General features: G+C 41.3%; 1 long non-coding RNA gene across 10 annotated transcripts; it reads left to right on the forward strand.

Annotated features, from left to right (window-relative positions):
• Nucleotides 1-281: 281 nt before the first annotated feature.
• LOC127307811 (uncharacterized) lies at nt 282-7229 on the forward strand. Of its 10 annotated transcripts, none has more exons than XR_011746988.1 (8): nt 282-605; nt 757-1010; nt 1878-4133; nt 4208-4270; nt 4354-4412; nt 4943-5037; nt 5489-5788; nt 6523-7229. It is a non-coding gene; the product is annotated as an uncharacterized lncRNA (long non-coding RNA). The 10 variants fall into 10 exon arrangements; XR_011746986.1 differs by having other exon boundaries at nt 1878-3196; nt 3348-4270; XR_011746989.1 differs by having other exon boundaries at nt 1878-3196; nt 3583-4270.
• The last annotated feature ends 17205 nt before the right edge of the window (nt 7230-24434 follow it).

A 24434-nucleotide genomic window follows, 5' to 3' on the forward strand; every position in this document is an offset into this window, starting at 1 on the left:
CCCCCCTTTGTAAGGCCTAACTATTGCAGATATTCCTTCTATAAATGTTCCTAGACTACCCGGCCAACCAGGGCATCCAAAGGGGCAAACCTTCGTTGGTCGTCCGATCGGTGCTGGACAGTAAATTTTGCCTCCCGCAGCGATTGACCACCGTCCATTTTACCTCTTCCTCGTTCACGTTAGCGCTGTGCTGAGAAGTCTATGACATTTGGGGTCTTCTTTGAGTGGGGTCGCGTGGCAGAGGCAAGAGGGCTCGTGCTGTGAGTCTGTCATTTCTCGTTCGGTCGCCTGGTCGCCTATCCACCAGAGGTGAGAGAATCTAGATCGAACGAGATCCCCAATCCTGGGCTCGCTCCTCGCTCCTCCTCTCCTCTCCAATGGCAGCCTCCTCTCCTCCCCCATTTTCGTTTCTCCTCTCTCCCCCTCGACTGGATGCGGGAGCCAGCGGCGGCATGTAGAGCCGTGTCGAGGCGGCTGGAGGCTGGAGGCTGGGAGCACGCGCCTAGCGGCGGCGATGGCGGCTGGAGGCGGTGTTCAGCGCGTCGAGGATGGCCGCCGCCGAGGACGGAGCGGCAGACCCTTTCGTGGGCGGCGACTACGACCAGGTCGGCCTCTTCTCCTCTTCCCGCACTGCCTCTCTCCGGGATGCCCGTCCTAGACATCGCCGTCGCCTTGCTTCCGTACTGGCGTTCATATCTGTGGCGGCCGCCGTCTCTGCTAGATGCGTTGATCTCACCTGCTCCGTTCCCTGTGCAGATGCAGGGCGTGCGGGTACGACCTAAAGCTGAGCTCTCTGGTGCTGTACACGGCGGCCGGCGCGACGAGGCGGCGGCGGAGGGTGGTGGTGTTTGAGGCGGACGGTTGTTCTGCTGCAAGTGCGGCGCCCACCTCCACGTGCGGGCGCTCCGCCTCTTCTTGCGCCGGACGCGGTTGCTGTGCTGCAAGTGCGGCGCCCACCTCGGTTACGGCTACCACGAGCATGACACCACTGCCGACAGCAAGGCTCCCCGGTAATCCTGCTAATTAACCTGCTAAGAGCCCCTGTTGGTTCCTGTTCGGATGCAATGGTGAATTGTGATGAGGCTGCATGCCATTATTCTTCTACACTCAGCTGAACTTTGAACTTGAGTTTACCTGAACTTGAGTAGGGAAATTTGTTGAATTCTAGAACTATCCAATGCTAAATCACATCATGTTGCAAGTACTGCTATGGAACGGTGGCAATCTGGCCCTTTCATCAATTATAGAACCCAGGTCGTTTGATTGGGACTTGCAGAGAAAGATGTTTGTTTCTTCCTAGACACAAAATGATCTGGAAAGATGCTTGTTTCTTCCTATACTCCAGTCACCCTGTAATATACTTGAATGGAAAACACTTCTCTGTGAAGAAAAGAGAGGAGGAAATTGGGAAAGCCCGCTAAACCATCTGAATTGGGGATGGTTCTTCTCATTCCAGTGGTGATACAAAATGTTAACCGTCTATAGATATTAACTTTTATTGTCAGTTGTGATTACTTGCTCCTTTCTTTGTATAGAATATATGTGAAAAATCAAGAACTTAACCTCAGGTTTCAGATAGATAATAATTGGACCTTATAACAGTATCATCTTGTTGATTTATTACCCCCATGCACTTCTTTCCGCACCTGCTGTAGCAGATGCTACTGACTCAGTATGTTCACTAGATGCACTTATTCAGAGAGCTCATCATTATGTTATACTGCACTGAATGAACAAGATACTACACACCCATAGAAACTTAAGAAAAGCAAAGCATTCACTAGAGAATCAATCAATAAGATTGCACAGATGATGAAGTTGCAATGTATATTTTAGGTTGGCTAGCCCATTATGTCATCATCTTCTTTGGGTTGCAGGTTCCTTGCCTTCTGTTGAAATATAGTGTTGTTTCTGTGGAGGAGGTAAAAGAGGAGTCATATTTTTGGTTCAGATTTCTTGCCAATAATTATCCCTTTGGCTGCATTGTGTTCTTCCGGCAACTATGTTAATTGCTCTGAGGTGAGGGCTTCGAGACCCTCATATTGTTTCGTGAATAGCTGCTGGCTTACTGCTACTTTTTGCTGCCATTTCCCTGGGAACATGTTTTTGAGGAAGTGTGAAAATCATATATATATCTACACCAGGATATATTGGATTTAGTAGAACACCAAAGAAAAAAATATATCCATCATGTGGAGTGTGCTCTTACCCCATCTGGCATGTGCTAAATAAAATTTTGCACTCTTCCCTTTTATGTAAACTTTCCATTCCTCCGGTATATTAGATCATTCAGTAGGCATGCAACCAGAAACATCAACTTGTTTTGCACTTTTAAATAAGATGCTTCGATTTTAATTTTGGCTCTACAAGCGAATGATCAGTGGGTATTCTATGGGTAATATTTGTGTCGTAATGCATAATGATTTTTGTTCTTTTTTCCAAGCGTTTCAGGTTGATCATTTTGATTATCATTAGCTGGTCATTTACTCGTCTATGCTTAAAACTGCTTAGTTGTGGAAATGTAGTACTTTACCTAAGTGGTAAACTATGGAGTGCTATTTTTGCAATTATATTTTACAATGTGTAATATGACCAGGTGCCAATGTACAAAGTTGTATGATTAAATCCCCCCATGCAGGTTAAACTCTCATTATCTACCACGCCTTTCTAAACATGTGTTGTTGCTAGCTTCAGGTAAATCTTCTCCCAGTTCTGTTGTATAGACCAGGTGCCAATGTACAAAGTTGTATGATTAAATTCCCCCTTGCAAGTTTAACTCTCTCATTATCTACCACGCCTTTCTAAACATGTGTTGTTGCTAGCTTCAGGTAAATCTTCTCCCGGTTCTGCTGTATATGCATGTTTACTATTTATCACTTCGCAGGTTCTGATTCGCGCGTAACAATTTTTTCTTTGTTGTAAATATACAGGTGGGATCCTTCTGCTTACTTATAACCCTGATTGGTATTGCAGGTTCCTGTAAATATACAGGTGGGATTTGGAGTCTATATCGATTTTGACTGTCTTCTCCCGTAATTTTCCCACCAGGAGGCGCACTAGCGGAGCCAACCATGGAAGCGCTGCCCTACATACTTCTCATCCGCGCGAGGAGCCTGTTTCCCAACAGTGGCGGAGCCAACCATGGAAACACTTCCCTACAATCTTCTGTTCCGTTCGATTGTACATGCAGATGCAGGTGCAGCCTTCTCCGCCTTGATTTATTCTGGCCAGCTTTCCATCCTAATCTCTAACATGTGTCCTGTCTTTATTTTTTTTCTCCCACAAGATTTGGTTTGATGTTGAGATTTGGCTATTTTGCTGATTGTATCCTCTATATTTTCTTCCAGTATCTCCGTTGGATGCTCAACTCCCATAGTTTAAGGAAATGAAACATCTATTAAATCGTGATATCGATGATCAATTTCGATCTTGTAGTAGATCTAACAGAAAAAATCGTAGGGTACCATATGGGCTTACAATCTAGGACCTATGGATTACTAAATCGCTGTGAGTTCAGATACATATAAGGGAAAATTTGATTGCTCTTTTTCTGTTGTGGCATGGTTGCCTAAATATTTCTAGATAAATTGCATAGCTGCTGCGAGAAGGCACAACCCCGAAGTCACCCAGTAGCGGCGCTCCTCTTTGTCAGAGTGCATCACCGGTGTACTTCGCCACCGTCTCCAGCCAGTCGGCGGCCATTTCTCTTGAAGTTCGCTCGCGCCTCACCGTGATTTTACCCAGCGTCCTCCGGTGTGTACCACCAACCTGCGGTGCGGCGCACGGACCCGCTGCTACTGAGGCATGTCCGCCGCCGCTGAGGTGACATATATAGCAGCAAGCACGATTGCGCGGAGGTTGGCTTGCAGGAGGAGTGGCCCGGCAAGATTGGTTCAACATGTCATGGCAATGCACGACCGCCTACATTTCTGTCCAGCAGATACTGGTTCGAGTTCCCACAGTTTTTTTGCCCCGCCATTCTTAGAGTGGTTATGGAACATTCTTTTCCGTCTCAGCCATGGTAGAATGAACAGGAGCATTCAACGCATCATGGCTCTGATCAACTCCAAACATGTTAGGTGCTCAGATTTGTGATTTTGGTGCCTAATAAGTGTTTGTTGTTATGCCAGAACGTAAGCAGTTATTTTCAGATTTCTTATTTAGTCTATGTGGGCTAGAGTAATGTATTCAGCTGCCCAACATGCAGTGCATCTAGGTCTCGATTCAATTTCGCCAGGTGGTGCGCTGAATACTCCTGCTGATTCTAATGGTTTGTCTGGTTTATGCTTTAGTTCTTACCGTTCGTGTTTTTTAAGGCTTTTTGGTGATGCGTTGTTGTCTCTCGGAATACAGGTATTGGGAAATATGCGGCAAAACTTATATGAGCTGGATTTCAATGTTGTTGCCATGAGGTACATCTCATAATTCAGTCGCTTGACTTACTTACTCCTGCCTATAGTAAAAATGTTGAGTTGTCTCAACTTTGTACCCTTTTCCTCTATATAAACTACTTGCATTACCAGAGACAATATGTGACTCTTTTTCTTCCGATAAATATATTATTATCCTTCATTTTAGGGCACTAATGAGTAATGACACCGTTGTTGTGCACATGCTTGATTCCGTTACCGTCCAACCACGACAAATTGATCAGTAAACTAGGCATTAATCATTTTGCCGAAATAAGATATCACAAAATATATACCTATTCAAATCTTCAATACCTTCACTGCACACCAACAAACATAAACGAGGCACTTCTGGAGAGCAAAGGTAGTTGCGTTTCCAAGTATTTACATGAGCCAAAAATACAGTAACTAATTACGCATATGCTTCTCACTATTTAGACTTACAGAATTCTCTTCTTACTGCGTAATTTGCAGCTGACAAACTTACTTATTTTCTGTGCAAAGCAATATTAAAGTTTCATTTTTGGTTCCAGGGAAACACAATGGAGGTATGTGTGCCAGCCAATCGTACAGGTCAGTTCAAAGAACTTCTGAAGAAAGGCTATGTGTGTACCAGTCAATTGTATAGGTCAGTTCCACATGTGTCGAAAGAAGACACACTACGAATTATTTCAATATTTTAGATTGAATTATTTTTAACATTCAGCTGTGCTTTGGTTAGCCTCATCTTGTTAATTTTTGGGTGCTGCTGATTGAATTTCTCTGAATTTAATATTTAGTTTTTTTTATCGCAGCTATATATATCTTGGATGTTCAGTGCAAATTAGTTACTGTATTTTGGACCCTGTTGTGCCAAAGTGAGCTCTTGGTTTTCGATTTTATTAGAGTTTAATTTTGCTTAGGCTCATGTTGTTAATTTTTGGGAGCTGCTGATTGTATTTCTCTGAATTTAACATTTAGGTTTTTTTTATCTCAGCTATATAAAGTATCTTAGATGTTTAGTGCCATGCCAATGATTGTGATATATCTATGTTGTGTAGCCAGGTAATTAATAATGCTTGATGTTATTTTGTTTATAGGATACATCTCGCATGGGTGAGATCAGAAGGTCCAGGTCATTGTTTGGCAATGTATCTGTGGCTTACGCTGAAAACTTCCTCTCATAATGATGGTTGCTGTGTGACCTTATCAGTGGTTTATGTTGGAAGCAAGCATGTTTTTTGATAACTTCTTCTACGCTGGTGACTGTTGGCTGAAGTTATTTCAGTGCGAGAACTGAGCTATACTTCAAGTGTATCTCTGCTGTAATCATTAGCATCAGACCCATGCTATGTACGGAAACTGTGTCAACATAATATTATTTCCAGGGAGGGTTGCTGGTAATTATTCTTCAAAACTATTTGATTTCCATTGAGTAGTCAAAATCTTCTCTCTTTATTTAGTCAAAGGAGGCTGAATAGAAAGCTCCATCATTATTTATCGTGTGGCCTTTTTTTCCCTGAGAAAAGGAAAGCATAGCTGATCATTCATATGGGGCATTACGACATTATTACAGTGTGTTCCTTTTCCTTGCAAGTAACATATGTTCACGTGCCAGCCTTGATTCATTTACTACTTAACACTGTTGTTAACTTACCCTAAGTTTTTAGAAATCTTTTCTATTTATTTGGGATATAGTCGCCTGTTTTGATGAGTTATATAAGAGATTGTCGGATCTGTTCGTTGCATTTTTCATCAGTTACAGGCTTACAGCTACTGGATTGAATAACAACGGCTATTTCAAATTTAGGGGAATGGTTATTTCAAAAATTAGTGCACACCTGCGTGTTATGCATCCGTCAAAATAGTTCTGCAAAATAGAAATAACATCTGCTTTTTTAGTTTCTGTTGGTTGCCAAATAGCTATATGTATTCATTTCCTTTTAGCATGAACATAGAAGATCCCTTTCCTATTGCTTTTGTGCCTTTTTCCAATGTATACAAGGTAAGAAGGGCATGTTTTTTCAAATATCATTGCGGAGCAGCTCTACAAATTTGTTCACTGTTATGTACTTTATTTCTAGGTTTTGATTGCCTGCTTCTTTGTTTCTTCTCATTTGTTTGCCTTCTGCAGATGTACTGGCAGGTGTAACTCGCCATTCTAGGAAGAATTGGTGGGTTGTCTCCGCTCCTGAGACCCAACACTTCCGAGCGAGAAGAAGCTCATCTGTTCCCGTCACTTGCTGAAAATCTAACATAAAACTGTTTGTTCTTTACTGCCACAATACCATCTGGAGCAGGCTGTTGCCTGAGTGGTGCTACTTCTTCGAGCTCAAACATGCAAGAGCCATCTGGGCTTCTGCGATTTTCTGTCGGCAGGGCGGCGAAACTACAACCTCCACGGCGGAGGCCTTCTTCGAGTCTGCTGCTGGAGCTTGGCGCCTCCTCTTCATCAAGTGGTGTGTCCCCGGTGAACTGAAGGTGACCGGTGGCTTCGACTCTTCGTCAGGAATGGAGCTGTTGAGCATACTGCTCTGGATCCTCGGCGGCGACGCTTGAGGATGTCGGCGAATGGTGGCCGCGGCGCCCAGGGACCCGATTGCTTTTCTATTTTTTGTCCTAGGGTGTTTTTTGTTAATGTAGAGGGCCTTTCTTCAAATTCTAGGTTTCTCAGGGCGAGAGATGTAAAGGGTCCTCTTTGCAATTTCTACCCGCCACGTATGGATTGAATGGATATCTGGGGCCTTGTAGGTCCTGTCCTCGTGCAAACTTTTTTTTTGACCCTTTTGATAGTTGTATCTACAACTGGTACCAATATTTTTTCCAACGTTTTCATTTTCCTGCCATGTAAAGTGCTCTCTATGTTAGTTAGGCATAAAGTAGATGCCCAAGATATATTTAGAACATGTTTGGTAATGTGCAATGTCTCCATTCCAGGTTATAGATTTTGCTTTCAAACTTTTATCCTTCAAATGTATTTCGTTTTCTCCAACCTCTTTAATTGTGTCCATTGAGCTCGCTGAACTGTGGTTCTTATGTAACAGCGAGACCCTTCAGTTATTATGTTATAAAATCCTTAATTATTTGAGCGATTCATATGCATGCACAGGTGCATGAAGGAAGAAGATTCTCTTGTATTACTTTATGACTTATTCTCATTGACCATTGAATGGTGCACGCATATGCTGGTGTGTAATGCTTGTTCCGGTATATATTTGTTCTTTGGACACAGTGCACATAGAGATGAACCTCTTAGTGCATGATTCTTTGAAAATATACTTATATGGTTATGATATACTGAGTATTTCTATTATGCACTTATATTATTGTTTCCTCCGAGCATCATAAAGTCTTATCTTGTTTTGTTGTTTTTTCCATTTTACAAATGATCATCCATAAGGTTTAGCGAGCTCAAGCAGCAAGCAGCCAATACGAGAAGACTTAGTAGTTCATCTTTGTTTTAAGATGCAACAAGCATCTGCTATGGTTCCCGAAATGACACCATTCTCTGCAACGCTGCAAAATAATCTGGACAAACTTTGCTGAGTTTGGATGGAAACAAATGAAGTAATGAGAATTTACAATACTTTATTTTGTGGCAATCTTTATGAATTTGGTATGTTTTCCCATGCCTAATCAGACTATGGTATTTAGGTCTTTGGGCTTATGTGTTTCTCTGTGTGCACTGTCATGTGTAGTGAATCTAAACATCATCTCATTTAAGTGGCAAAGTAAGATTATTGACTTCTGAACATGGAGCAACCAATTAGTGTAAAACTTATGGCTGGATTAATGTCCCGTTTTGCCTTTGCGCCGGGGCACAACGGGTCATTTATAAATGGCACAATTGCCATCATATACGTTCCTGGGATTGTATTAGACCACACACAAAAAGAGATGAAATGAATGAGTGGCAGAATTGCTATCCTATAAGTTCCTGCCTTGAATTGCCATCCTATAAGTTCCTGGCTTGATTTGAAAATAACTGGTCAACTTTAGCAGTATGGTCTTGGGTTTTTCATTGAAAAATATATGAGCTACTGTTTCGCTTTTGCCTTTGCGCTAAAATTGTCATATCATTGCAACATCTTGATAGAATCATGTGTCTACAATTATACTAATCAGTCAAATTTTAAGCTAATTATTAATACTAAAATATAAGCTAAAACTTAGAATTTAAATTTTGCCTGTATTCTGCCATTTGCGCGATAGCGCAACGGGTCATCTAGTTAAACTAATCCTTGCATAACAAGGAGCAATCGTAATGGATCAGATCTACTAGATGATGAACAAGCAGGGTGCCGCCCCCACGCCTGAGATAGGCGTGAGGGCGGCTAGACATGCAGGGGTTGCACTACGTAAGCATGTTTATACGAAGAGCCATGCTAACCCTAACACATCTATGATAACTACGTTGCGCGCCATCAAAGACGCTTCAGTACGCGCAACGCATGAACAACGTGGAGCTTGTGCTGCCTAGATCGCAAGATGCGATCTAGGCAGCATGTCGCTTACCTGATTGAAACCCCCGAGACGAAGGAGTTGGCGGTGCGCCGAGATTGGTTTGTTTTGGGGTGAACGTTGTGTTGTTGTTTATTCCATAAACCCTAGATACATATTTATAGTCCAGCGGACTTTCTAACGTGGGAATATCCCACCGTGTGCGATACAAACTCTAAATCTTGATCTAAGATATAACCTACTACAATTAAAGATACACGGGCAAACTAGCCCAAACTCTCCGTGCAAGGCCGCTTCAAAGATCTTCCACATGTAATCTTCCAAGCCCATCTCTCTTACGGCCCACCTCTGGATTCGACCAAAATCTGGTGATAACAGGATGATAACCGTGGACTTTTTAGGCATAGATGCATGCTGGATAGCGGTCTATGTACTTTGTCGTAATGCCCAATTAAATCTCACAATACTCATCATAATATGTATGTGCATGGTCATGCCCTCTCTATTTGTCAATTGCCCAACTGTAATTTGTTCACCCAACATGCTATTTATCTTATGGGAGAGACACCTCTAGTGAACTGTGGACCCCGGTCCAATTCTCTATACTGAAATACAATCTACTGCAATACTGTTCTACTGTTTTCTGCAAACAATCATCTTCCACACTATACATCTAATCCTTTGTTACAGCAAGCCGGTGAGATTGACAACCTCGCTATTTCGTTGGGGCAAAGTACTTGGTTTGTGTTGTGCAGGTTCCACGTTGGCGCCGGAATCCCTGGTGTTGCGCCGCACTACATCTCGCCGCCATCAACCTTCACGTGCTTCTTGACTCCTACTGGTTCGATAAACCTTGGTTTCTTACTGAGGGAAACTTACCGCTGTGCGCATCACACCTTCCTCTTGGGGTTCCCAACGGACGCGTGTCGAACGGAAAGACAATACGTCAACCACGCACATCACGTCCCCAGGAACATGGTTATCGCTCAACAAGCAACTTATTAGGAAATAAGATACATAAGTACATATTCAATACCACAATAGTTTTTAAGCTATTTTTCCCATGAGCTATATATTGCAAAGACAAAGGATAGAAATTTAAAGGTAGCACTCAAGCAATTTACTTTGGAATGGCAGAGAAATACCATGTAGTAGGTAGGTATGGTGGACACAAGTGGCATAGTTTTTGGCTCAAGGATTTTGGATGCATGAGAAGTAATCCCTCTCAATACAAGGCTTAGGCTAGCAAGGTTTTTTGAAGCAAACACAAGTATGAACCGGTACAACAAAGCTTACATAAGAACATATTGCAAGCATTATAAGACTCTACACTGTCTTCCGTGTTGTTCAAACCCTTACTAGAAAATATCTAGACTTTAGAGAGACCAATCATGCAAACCAAATTTTAGCAAGCTCTATTTATTTCTTCACTAATAGGTGCAAAGTATATGATGCAAGAGCTTAAACATGATCTATATGAGCATAACAATTGCCAAGTATCAAATTATTCAAGACATTATACCAATTACCACATGTAGCATTTTCTGTTTCCAACCATATAACAATTAACGAAGCAGTTTCAACCTTCGCCATGAAAATTAAAACCTAATAACACATGTGTTCATATGAACCAGCGGAGCGTGTCTCTCTCCCACACAAGCATTTATTCAGAGAATGAAAATAACAAAACGAAAATAAAAGCACACAGACGCTCCAAGTAAAGCGCATAAGATGTGACCGAATAAAAATATAGTTTCAAGAGAAGAAACCTGATAAATTGTTGATGAAGAAAGGGATGCCTTGGGCATCCCCAAGCTTAGACGCTTGAGTCTTCTTGAAATATGCAGGGATGAACCACGGGGGCATCCCCAAGCTTAGACTTTTCACTCTTCTTGATCATATATCATCCTCCTCTCTTGACCCTTGAAAACTTCCTCCACACCAAACTCAAAACAAGCTCATTAGAGGGTTAGTACATAATCAAAATTCACATGTTCAGAGGTGACACAATCTTTCTTAACACTTCTGGACATTGCTCAAAGCTACTGGAAGTTAATGGAATAAACAAATCCATCCAACACAGCAAAAGAGGCAATGCGAAATAAAAGGCAGAATCTGTCAAAACAGAACAGTCCGTAAAGACGAATTTTTTAGAGGCACCGGACTTGCTCAGATGAAAATTCTCAAATTTAATGAAAGTTGCGTACATATCTGAGGATCACACACAAAAATTGGAAGATTTTTCTGAGTTACCTACAGAGAACACTGCCCAAATTCATGACAGACAGAAATCTGTTTCTGCGCAGTAATCCAAATCTAGTATCAACCTTACTATCAAAGACTTTACTTGGAACAACAATGCAATAAAATAAAGATAAGGAGAGGTTGCTACAGTAGTAGCAACTTCCAAGACTCAAATATAAAACGAAATTACTGTAGTAAAATAAAAACATGGGTTATCTCCCAAGAAGTGCTTTCTTTATAGCCATTAAGATGGGCTCAGCAATTTTAAATGATGCACTCATAAAGATGAGAGTTGAAGCAAAAGAGAGCATCAAAAAGCAAATTCAAAACAAATTTAAGCCTAACCCACTTCCTATGAAAAGGAATCTTGTAAATAAACAAGTTATGTAGGCATAATGCAACAAGCATAGAAAGATAAAACAAGTGTAACTTCAAAAATTTCAGCATGTAGAGAGGTGTTTTAGTAACATGAAAACTTCTACAACCATATTTTCCTCTCTCATAAAGATTTTCAGTAGCATCATGAGAAAACTCAAAAATATAACTATCACATAAAGCATTCTTATCATGAGTCTCATGCATAAAATTATTACTACTCCCAACATAAGCATAGTCATTCTTATTAATTGTAGTGGGAGCAAATTCAACAAAGTAGCTATCATCAAATATAGGAGGCATATTGTAATCATAATCAAATTTATCCTCCATAGTAGGCGGCACCAAAAGACTACTATCATTATAATCATCATAAATAGGAGGCAAAGTATCATCAAAGAAAATTTTCTCCTCAATGCTTGGGGGACTAAAAATATCATGCTCATCAAAACCAGCTTCCCCAAGCTTAGAATTTTCCATATCATTAGCAACAGTGGTGTTCAAAGCATTCAACCTAATAACATTGCCATTAGCATGCAAATAAGGTTCCATAGGTTTTTTAATTTTTGCAACACACCATTTATGTCTTAACTCAGGAAATAGATTAAAAAGCTCACAGTTGTTTTCCATTATGCCTAACTAGTGTTTAACAAGAAACAAAAAGATGCAATTGCAGGATCTAAAGGAAATAGCTTCGAGCACTCACCCAGAAAATAGCTTAGTTGCCAGGATCTGGTGTGTGAGTTGTTGGATAACGTTGCATAGAAAACAAAAAATTTCCTACCGCGAACACGCAATCCAAGCCAAGATGCAATCTAGAAGACGGTAGCAACGAGGGGTTTATCGAGTCTCACCCTTGAAGAGATTCCAAAGCCTACAAGAGTAGGCTCTTGTTGCTGCGGTAGACGTTCACTTGCCGCTTGCAAAAGCGCGTAGAAGATCTTGATCACGATCGCTTCCGGCGCCACGAACGGGCAGCACCTCCGTACTCGGTCACACGTTCGGTTGTGAAGAAGACGATGTCCACCTCCCCGTTCCAGCGGGCAGCGGAAGTAGTAGCTCCTCTTGAATCCGACAGCACGACGGCGTGGTGTCGGTGGCGGTGGAGAATCCCGGCGGAGCTTCGCTAAGCGTGCGGGAGCTATAGAGGAGAGAGGGGGCGGCTAGGGTTTGGGTGGGGGGCGCCGGCCATCTAGTGGTGCGGCCACCTTGTGGTGCTTGGGGTGGCCGGCCCCCTCCCTTGGCCCCTCATTATATAGGTGGAACCCCAAGTGTTGGTCTCCAAGTCTTCGAATAAGACCCGAAACCAAAACCTTCCATATGCAAAGGAAACCTACCTAGGGTGGGAATCCCACTTGGGGTGGGATTCCCCCCTTCCATATGGGGGGGGGGGGTGGCCGGCCCCCTAAGGGGGAGTCCACTTGGGACTCCTCCCCCACTAGGGTTGGCCGGCCATGGAGGTGGAGTCCCATGTGGACTCCACCTTCCTTGGTGATTTCTTCCGGATTTTTCTAGAACCTTCTAGAACCTTCCATAGAACCTTCCGCGACATTTTAATTCACATAAGATGACATCCTATATATGAATCTTATTCTCCGGACCATTCCGGAACTCCTCGTGATGTCCGGGATCTCATCCGGGACTCCGAACAAATATTCGAACTCCATTCCATATTCAAGTTCTACTATTTCAACATCCAACTTTAAGTGTGTCACCCTACGGTTCGTGAACTATGCGGACATGGTTGAGTACTCACTCCGACCAATAACCAATAGCGGGATCTGGAGATCCATAATGGCTCCCACATATTCAACGATGACTTTAGTGATCGAATGAACCATTCACATACGATACCAATTCCCTTTGTCACGCGATATTTTACTTGTCCGAGGTTTGATCATCGGTATCACTCTATACCTTGTTCAACCTCGTCTCCTGACAAGTACTCTTTACTCGTACCGTGGTATGTGGTCTCTTATGAACTTATTCATATGCTTGCAAGACATTAGACGACATTCCACCGAGAGGGCCCAGAGTATATCTATCCGTCATCGGGATGGACAAATCCCACTGTTGATCCATATGCCTCAACTCATACTTTCCGGATACTTAATCCCACCTTTATAACCACCCATTTACGCAGTGGCGTTTGATGTAATCAAAGTACCTTTCCGGTATAAGTGATTTACATGATCTCATGGTCATAAGGACTAGGTAACTATGTATCGAAAGCTTATAGCAAATAACTTAATGACGTGATCTTATGCTACGCTTAATTGGGTGTGTCCATTACATCATTCATACAATGACATAACCTTGTTATTAATAACATCCAATGTTCATGATTATGAAACTAATCATCCATTAATCAACAAGCTGGTTAAGAGGCATACTAGGGACTCTTTGTTGTCTACATATCACACATGTACTAATGTTTCGGTTAATACAATTATAGCATGATATATAAACATTTATCATAAACATAAAGATATAAATAATAACCACTTTATTATTGCCTCTAGGGCATATCTCCTTCAGTCTCCCACTTGCACTAGAGTCAATAATCTAGATTACATTGTAATATACCTAACACCCATGGCATTCTGGTGTTGGTCATGCTTTGCCCTAGGGAGAGCTTTAGTCAATGGATCTGACATGCTCAGAACCGTATGTATTTTGTAATTCATTTGCGTCTCAACGCATCACTCATTTCCAAATGAGTCGGCATTAAATATGTTTGGTCTTCTGGTGAAACCTTAATTCCGCGGTCTGAAATATGTCACTAATATTGTCACACACAATATAGCTTCAAAGTTCTGACTCTATCGGAACTACACCAAGTTCTCAAAGAACTTCTTGACTTAACATCCTCAGTCATTGTCAAAACAATAATATACTCTGCCTTTCATTTGTAGAATCCATCACATTATTTAGAACTCTTCTAAATCTAACATAGACAACTTCTAACTCATTGTGCTACCTTTTAAACAACACTTAGTCAAATTTGAGATTGAAATTATATTTTATATGTGAAAAAACCAATATCGGTGCAACACCTTACAGCGATTTGTTTTGTCATTTCTCCATACAAAACTATATATATATATATCATTGGTTCTTCTCAAGTACTCAAGAATATTCTTACTGTTTTTCAATGATCATCATATGAATCATTCTGGTATATGCTCATAACACTTTATAGCACATGACATCTGATTGTGTACATATTATTCGTGATCTATAATCACTCATGTGTTTTTACTCATTGAGTGTCAGATACACTCAAGTCTTGTTAAAACTTAACATGACAAGAATATTTTCTTAATATTTCTATATTGAACTATTTCAATATCTATTCAATGTACTTTTGACTTAAACATATTATGTGTTTTAATCTATCTTCATAGATCTTGACACAAAATTTGTTTCTGTCTATATCCTTTCATTGAAGTTAATTTCTCAATGAAACCTTTTAATCAAGTATATAATTACATCATTTATAACCAACTATATGTCATCTACATAAGTATTATAAATATGTCTCAGCGCTCCCACTTAATTTCTTGCAAACGCAAGCCTCTTCATCGTCTCTTGATGAAATCAAAAACTCTTTGACTATTTCATCTGGTGAAGATTCTAATTCCGCGATACTCACTTCATCCAATTGAAGTTTGTATACCTATCTAGTATTCCATGGATCAGCAAAACTCTTGGTTGTATCTTGTATACACCTTTAATACATACTTCTGATAAGTAATGTATTTTGCCATCCTACTAGCATATCTCATAAAAGAAATATGTAGTGATTACTAGAATAATCCACATAGACTATAAGCATTGCTACGGAAGATCTAATCTTATCGTAGTCAACTCTTTGAACTTTGTCGTAAACAATTTTTTGACAAGTCAAGCTTTCTTCAAGGATATTTCATCCAAGTCCATCAATTTCATAGATCCATTTACTTTCAAAAAGTATTCATCTATCTTGGATTTCATGGCGTATGGCCATTTTAACGGAGTCAGGGCCCATCATAACTTCTTTGTTTGTAGTTGGTTTATCATTGTTCAAAATCAATCCTTTGTCCACAAATCATTTATTTGATCACAAAGTAAACCATACCTACAAGGTTAAATATGTACTTCGATCTCCATGGCTAAAACACTTTGTAGTCATGGGAGCCATGATCATCATGGCCGCTTCTGAAACCAATTCCGATGCTGCGCTACTCTGATCATTATGCTCAGGTTCATAAACCTTATCAAATTATATTGTCCTCCCACTCAAATACTTCACTAGAAACAATTTATTGGAAATAAGAAACATTGACAAACACTTTTTTCTTTGTCTCCATAGTGGGAAGAATTCCCTATCAATTCTCTGGGATAACCAACAAAGACATTCATCCGGTTTTGGTTGTTAACTTTTAGACCAAAATTTAAAGAAAGGACTATTAGGGTTTATACCCATGCCATAACTCGTATGGTGTCATTTCTACGGATCATGATGATGCTCTATTCAGTGAAAAAGCGGTAGTCACTAAAGCATAATCCACAAAAATATAATGGCATCATAATATTTTATTTCATCATTAATCCAACAAGGATTGGATACATCTCTCGGATACTATATCATCATTATGATGCTCCAAGAAATGTGAGTTGTAGAGCAATTTCATGACTCTCTTAGATGTTCGCTAAAACTCGTAATTCAAATATTTTCACCATGATCCAATCATAGATATTTGACTTTTCTATTACGATGATTTCCACTTCATGCTGAATTTATTTGAATCTATTCAAACTTCTTCCTTATCGAATATATCCACATATATATACTCAATTCATTGTTTGAAGTTTTCATGAAGTAGAAGAATCTCCCGCACACAACTATGCCCAGTGAACCACATATATCTTTATGTATTTTTCACTAAGTTAGTTGCCCGTTCAACTCTTGGCCTATGAACGGCATTTTAATCATTTCTATTTAGAAAAGATTTGCAAGCGCCAAATGATTCAAAAATCAAATGACTCCAAAATCCATTTGCATGGAGTTCCTTCATGCGTTCCTTTCTAACATGACCTAAATGGCGGTTCCACAAATAAGTGGAATTCAAATCATTTGCCTTATGGCATTTTAGCGTCAGTGTTATGTATGTGTGTTTCACCATTAAGATTTATAGTAACTTATCCATCATATATGGAGTAATGTCATAATTTAAACAACTCATTATTTTCATTTGACGAGAGCAAAATAACAATTATTAAGTTCTTTATTATAAATTCTAAGGGCTAGATAAAATGCCAACGACGAACATAATAACACTTTATTTTATTCCAGACGTGCATTTCTATCATATTCCTTGTCAGTCACTTAGGCCATTGTATTCTTGTATTGCGTTGTTTTGTATGACACTTCATACCAACCAATATAGTAATAATACCCAAGAATTTCATAGTGTGACCTAACTAGGAATACAACCATAACATGTATATCATTTATATACACCTGAGCTAGACTTTCTAGTCTTTTCTTTCTTTCTGCCAAAATATCTTTTGCAGTTTCTCTTTTAGCTTTCCTCATTATTCAGAAAAACACTTCAACACTAATAACTTCTAGGTTTGTTGGTCTAATACCAATAACCTTGAGGTTCTTATTTTGAAGTTGATCATCATATGATCAAAGTGTTCTAGATTTCACTATTAGTAACTTTGTAATATGATGAACAATTTCACTCATAATTTTATCCATCAATTCATGACAACTTTCTGAGACCAAGTCTGTACATGCTAGGCTCATAAAGTTTAACCTTAGTATTTGCATGTGCAAATCTGGCTTGCACCCGTTGTAAGTACACGTAGAATCTATAACACCCAATCATCACGTGATGCTTCGATACGACGAGTCTTAGCAACGGTGCATACTAAGGATGATAACTTCATGGATATGCGAATATTATTAGTGCCCCAATAGTTGGAGGATTGTGACGCCTGGCGTCTTCAACCTTCATACATTCCCATAAAACTTATGAGTTTATGTAGTCTCACCAAATTTATATTCTATCATCTTGCAATAAGGTCTTAGATATCACATATATCTCATACCTTGATTATTTCTGAAAACTAAATTTTCAGCTCCTTACTTTTCAAACAGATTTGAACTTCAAGTTTCACGGAGACAAGATAACTTTAGGTACTAATTGAAACCATAGCTTTTTGAATCAACAATGTGAGGTTTACTAAAAATTTGCAATAGGACTTAATTAATTCTTGATTCTTTAACAATACGGTACCAATCCGTAAAGTTTCTTGTCAGATTTTAACAGTATTTCTATCTCAATTACAGGACTAGCGCATAGTAGTAAACGGATGTCAATACTACAAAATTAATTCAAAATACTACTCAGACTATGTTTATGATAATTAGTTCATGTTTTAATCTAATTACTAATGAACTCCCACTTAATACAACATCCCTCATAGTTGTTAAGTGGTACACGATCCAAATTCACTACACCAAAAACCGATCATCACGTGAGATGATGTAGCTTCAATGGTGAACATCAACATGTTGATCATATCATCCATATGACTCGTGTTCAACCTTTCGGTTTCCGTTGTCCCGAGGCCATGTCTGTACATGCTAGGCTCGTCAAGCAAACCCAAGTATTCCGCGTGTGCAACATGGCTTACACCCGTTGTATGTGAATTGTTGAATCTATCACATCCGATCATCACGAGATGCTTCGAAACGACGAACTGTTACAACGGTGCATACGAGGGGAGAACACTTTATTATCTTGATATTAATGTGAGGGATCATCTTATAATGCTACCGTCGCGATCTAAGCAAAAATAAGATGCATAAAGGATTAACATCTCATGCAGTTCATATGTGATATGATATGGCCCTTTTGTCTTTGCGCCTTTGATCTTCATCTCCAAAGCACGGACATGATCTCCATCATCTTTGGGCATGATCTCCATCATCGTCGGCGTAGCGTCAAGATCAATGGCGCCGTCTTCATGATTGTCCTCCATGTAGCAACTATTACAACTACTTTGAAATACTACTCAACATGAAATTTAAAGACAACCATAAGGCTCCTGCCGGTTGCCACAATACAATAATGATCATCTCATACATATTCATCATCACATTATGGCCATATCACATCACCAAACCCTGCAAAAACAAGTTAGACGTCTCTAATTTGGTTTGCATATTTTGCGTGGTTTAGGGTTTTCGAGAGAGATCTAATCTACCTACGAACATGAACCACAACGGTGATACTAATGTTGTCAATAGAAGAGTAAATTGAATCTTCACTATAGTAGGAGAGACAGACACCCGCAAAGCCTCTTTTGCAATACAAGTTGCATGTCGAACGAGGAACAAGTCTCATGAACACGGTCATGTAAAGTTAGTCCGGGCCGCTTCATCCCACTATGCCACAAAGATGCAAAGTACTCAAACTAAAGATAACAAGAGCATCAACGCCCACAAAACCATTGTGTTCTACTCGTGCAACCATCTATGCATAGACACGGCTCTGATACCACTGTTGGATAACGTTGCATAGAAAACAAAAATTTTCCTACCGCGAACACGCAATCCAAGCCAAGATGCAATCTAGAAGACGGTAGCAACGAGGGGTTTATCGAGTCTCACCCTTGAAGAGATTCCAAAGCCTACAAGAGTAGGCTCTTGTTGCTGTGGTAGACGTTCACTTGCCGCTTGCAAAAGCGCGTAGAAGATCTTGATCACGATCGCTTCCGGCGCCACGAACGGGCAGCACCTCCGTACTCGGTCACACGTTCGGTTGTTGATGAAGACGACGTCCACCTCCCCGTTCCAGCGGGCAGCAGAAGTAGTAGCTCCTCTTGAATCCGACAGCACGACGATGTGGTGTCGGTGGCGGTGGAGAATCCCGGCAGAGCTTCGCTAAGCGTGCGGGAGCTATAGAGGAGAGAGGGGGCGGCTAGGGTTTGGGAGGGGGGCGCCGGCCATCTAGTGGTGCGGCCACCTTGTGGTGCTTGGGGTGGCCGGCCCCCTCCCTTGGCCCCTCATTATATAGGTGGAACCCCAAGTGTTGGTCTCCAAGTCTTCGAATAAGACCCGAAACCAAAACCTTCCATATGCAAAGGAAACCTACCTAGGGTGGGAATCCCACTTGGGGTGGGATTCCCCCCTTCCATATGGGGGGGGGGGGGTGGCCGGCCCCCTAAGGGGGAGTCCACTTGGGACTCCTCCCCCACTAGGGTTGGCCGGCCATGGAGGTGGAGTCCCATGTGGACTCCACCTTCCTTGGTGATTTCTTCCGGATTTTTCTAGAACCTTCTAGAACCTTCCATAGAACCTTCCGCGACATTTTAATTCACATAAAATGACATCCTATATATGAATCTTATTCTCCGGACCATTCCGGAACTCCTCGTGATGTCCGGGATCTCATCCGGGACTCCGAACAAATATTCGAACTCCATTCCATATTCAAGTTCTACTATTTCAACATCCAACTTTAAGTGTGTCACCCTACGGTTCGTGAACTATGCGGACATGGTTGAGTACTCACTCCGACCAATAACCAATAGCGGGATCTGGAGATCCATAATGGCTCCCACATATTCAACGATGATTTCAGTGATCGAATGAACCATTCACATACGATACCAATTCCCTTTGTCACGCGATATTTTACTTGTCCGAGGTTTGATCATCGGTATCACTCTATACCTTGTTCAACCTCGTCTCCTGACAAGTACTCTTTACTCGTACCGTGGTATGTGGTCTCTTATGAACTTATTCATATGCTTGCAAGACATTAGACGACATTCCACCGAGAGGGCCCAGAGTATATCTATCCGTCATCGGGATGGACAAATCCCACTGTTGATCCATATGCCTCAACTCATACTTTCCGGATACTTAATCCCACCTTTATAACCACCCATTTACGCAGTGGCGTTTGATGTAATCAAAGTACCTTTCCGGTATAAGTGATTTACATGATCTCATGGTCATAAGGACTAGGTAACTATGTATCGAAAGCTTATAGCAAATAACTTAATGACGTGATCTTATGCTACGCTTAATTGGGTGTGTCCATTACATCATTCATACAATGACATAACCTTGTTATTAATAACATCCAATGTTCATGATTATGAAACTAATCATCCATTAATCAACAAGCTAGTTAAGAGGCATACTAGGGACTCTTTGTTGTCTACATATCACACATGTACTAATGTTTCGGTTAATACAATTATAGCATGATATATAAACATTTATCATAAACATAAAGATATAAATAATAACCACTTTATTATTGCCTCTAGGGCATATCTCCTTCATGAGTACCTTTTACCTTTCCTCCCCGGCAATGGCGCCAGAAAATAGCTTGATGTCTACGCACGCTTCTATTCCTGTAGACAGTGTTGGGCCTCCAAGAGCAGAGGTTTGTAGAACAGCAGCAAGTTTTCCCTTAAGTGGATCACCCAAGGTTTATCGAACTCAGGGAGGAAGAGGTCAAAGATATCCCTCTCAAGCAACCCTTCAATCACGATACAAGAAGTCTCTTGTGTCCCCAACACACCCAATACACTTGTCAGATGTATAGGTGCACTAGTTCGGCGAAGAGATAGTGAAATACAAGTGGTATGAATGAATATGAGCAGTAGTAACAGCGCCAGAAAATAGCTTGCTGGCGTGCAGTTGATGGTAGTAATATTGCAGGAAGTACAGATGCAGTAAAACAGTAAATAAGCGATGATTGCAGTATTTGGAAACAAGGCCTAGGGATCATACTTTCACTAGTGGACACTCTCAACATTGATCACATAATAAAACCACTCTACACTCTCTTGTTGGATGATGAACACTACTAATTGTGTAGGGCTACAAGAGCACCTCAATGCCGGAGTTAACAAGCTCCACAACATTCAATGTTCATATTTAAATAACCTTAGAGTGCATGATAGATCAACACAATTATACCGAGTACTAACATAGCATGCACACCATCACCGACAGACTATGAAATGGGGAATAACCACATCAATACCATCATAGTAATAGTTAACTTCATAATCTACAAGAGATCACAATCATAGCATATACCAAGTACTACATGATGCACACACTGTCAACATTACATCATGGAGGAGGAATAGACTACTTTAATAACATCACTAGAGTAGCACATAGATGATATTCAACTAGATCACAAAGAGAGAGAGATGAACCACATAGCTACAGCAGAGCCCTCAGCCCCGGGGGTGAACTACTCCCTCCTCATGATGGAGACAGCGATGGCGGTGAAGATGGCAGTGGAGATGGCTTTCGGGGGCAATTCCCCGTCCCGGCAGGGTGCCGGAACAGAGACTTCTGTCCCCCAGATATTGGCTTCGCGATGGCGGCGGCTCTGGAAGGTTTCTCGTACCGTGGCTTATTCGTCTCGAAGATTTAGGTCAGGGGGCTTCTTATAGGCGAAGAGGCGGAGTCGGAAGGCTGATGGGGCCACCACACAGTAGGGGGGCGCGCCTAGCTCCTTGGCCACGCCGCCCACACGTGTGGGCCCCCTGTGGCCCTCCTCTAGTCCCTCTCGGGTGTTCTGGAAGCTTCGTGGCATTATAAGATGCTGGGCATTGATTTCGTCCAGTTCCGAGAATATTTCCTTACTAGGATTTCTGAAACCAAAAACAGCAGAAAACAGGAACAGGCACTTCGGCATCTCGTCAATAGGTTAGTTCCGGAAAACGCATAAAATCATCATAAAGTGTGAACAAAAACATGTAGGTATTGTCATAAAACAAGCATGGAACATCAAAAATTATAGATACGTTGGAGACGTATCAAACAACCCAAGGGTTTTATCATGGAAGGCAAGGAAGAAATGAGATGCCGCCTAAAGAAATCCATTTATGGATTAAAGCAAGCCTCCAGACAGTGGTATCTAAAGTTCAATGAGACAATTAAGAGATTTGGATTTAAAGAAAATATTGAGGACAAATGCGTTTATGCAAAGTTTGAAAGTGGGAAATATATTTTCCTAATCTTGTATGTGGACGATATTTTGCTTGCCAGCAGTGATGTTAGTCTACTGCAAGAGACAAAGAAGTTCTTGTCCTCAAATTTTGATATGAAAGATCTTGGTGAAGCGTCATATGTTTTGGGCATAGAAATTCACCGAGATAGGAACAATGGAGTATTAGGACTATCGCAAAAAGGCTTAGTTAGAAAAGATTCTAAGTAAGTATAATATGCATAAGTGCAGGGCCACACCTGCCCCTATAGTCAAGGGCGACAGTTTTGGGAAACATCAAAGTTCCCAAAATCAATACGAGCTCGATCAAATGAAAGCGGTTCCATATGCTTCGACCATTGCAAGCCTACAGTATGCACAAGTGTGCACTCGCCCTGACTTAGCATTTATCACCGGAGTACTCGGTAGATATCAAGAAAATCCAGGTTTTGAACACTGGAAAATGGTAAAGAAGGCATTGCGTTATGTGAAAGGCACAAAGAATTACATGCTAATGATGTCTACTTACGCTTCTTTTCCTGTAGACAGTGTTGGGCCTCCAAGAGCAGAGGTTTGTAGAACAGCAACAAGTTTTCTTTTAAGTGGATCACCCAAGGTTTATCGAACTCAGGGAGGAAGAGGTCAAAGATATCCCTCTCAAGCAACCCTGCAATCACGATACAAGAAGTCTCTTGTGTCCCCAACACACCCAATACACTTGTCACATGTATAGGTGCACTAGTTCGGCGAAGACATAGTGAAATACAGGTGGTATGAATGAATATGAGCAGTAGTAACGGTGCCAGAAAATAGCTTGCTGGCGTGCAGTTGATGGTAGTAATATTGCAGGAAGTAAAGATGCAGTAAAACAGTAAATAAGCGATGATTGCAGTATTTGGAAACAAGGCCTAGGGATCATACTTTCACTAGTGGACACTCTCAACATTGATCACATAATAAAACCACTCTACACTCTCTTGTTGGATGCTGAACACCATTAATTGTGTAGGGCTACAAGAGCACCTCAATGCCGGAGTTAACAAGCTCCACAACATTCGATGTTCATATTTAAATAACCTTAGAGTGCATGATAGACCAACGCAATTATACCGAGTACTAACATAGCATGCACACTGTCACCATCAAGCTATGAAAGGAGGAATAGATCACATCAATACTATCATAGTAATAGTTAACTTCATAATCTACAAGAGATCACAATCATAAACTACGCCAAGTACTACATGATGCACACACTGTCACCATTACATCATGGAGGAGGAATAGAGTACTTTAATAACATCACTAGAGTAGCACATAGATTAATAGTGATACAAAGCTCATATGAATCTCAATCATGTAAGGCAGCTCATGAGATCATTGTATTGAAGTACATGGGAGAGAGATTAACCACATAGCTACCGGTACAGCCCCTTAGCCTCGATGGAGAACTACTCCCTCCTCATGGGAGACAGCAGCGGTGATGAAGATGGCGGTGGTGTCAATGGAGATGCCTTCCGGGGGCACTTCCCCGTCCCGGCGGCGTGCCAGAACAGAGACTTCTGTCCCCCAGATTTTTGTTTCGCGATGGCGGCGGCCCTGGAAGGTTCCTCGTACCGTGGCTTATTCGTCAATCCGTGTCGAAGATTTAGGTCAGGAGGCAACTTATAGGAGAAGAGGCGGAGTCGGAGGGGCCACGGGGCCTCCTCACACTAGGGGGGCGCTCCCCCCTGGGCCGCGCTGCCCACACGTGTGGGGCCCCCAGGGCTCCCCTCTGGTCCCCGTTTGACTTTCTGGAAGCTTCCGGGAAAAATAAGATGTTGGGCGTTGATTTCGTCCGATTCCGAGAATATTTCCTTTGTAGGATTTCTGAAACCAAAAACAGCAGAAAACAGCAACTGGCACTTCGGCATCTCGTCAATAGGTTAGTTCCGGAAAATGC

The sequence above is a fragment of the Lolium perenne genome, chromosome 6 (assembly GCF_019359855.2).
Source record: "Lolium perenne isolate Kyuss_39 chromosome 6, Kyuss_2.0, whole genome shotgun sequence".
Lineage (NCBI taxonomy): Eukaryota > Viridiplantae > Streptophyta > Magnoliopsida > Poales > Poaceae > Lolium > Lolium perenne.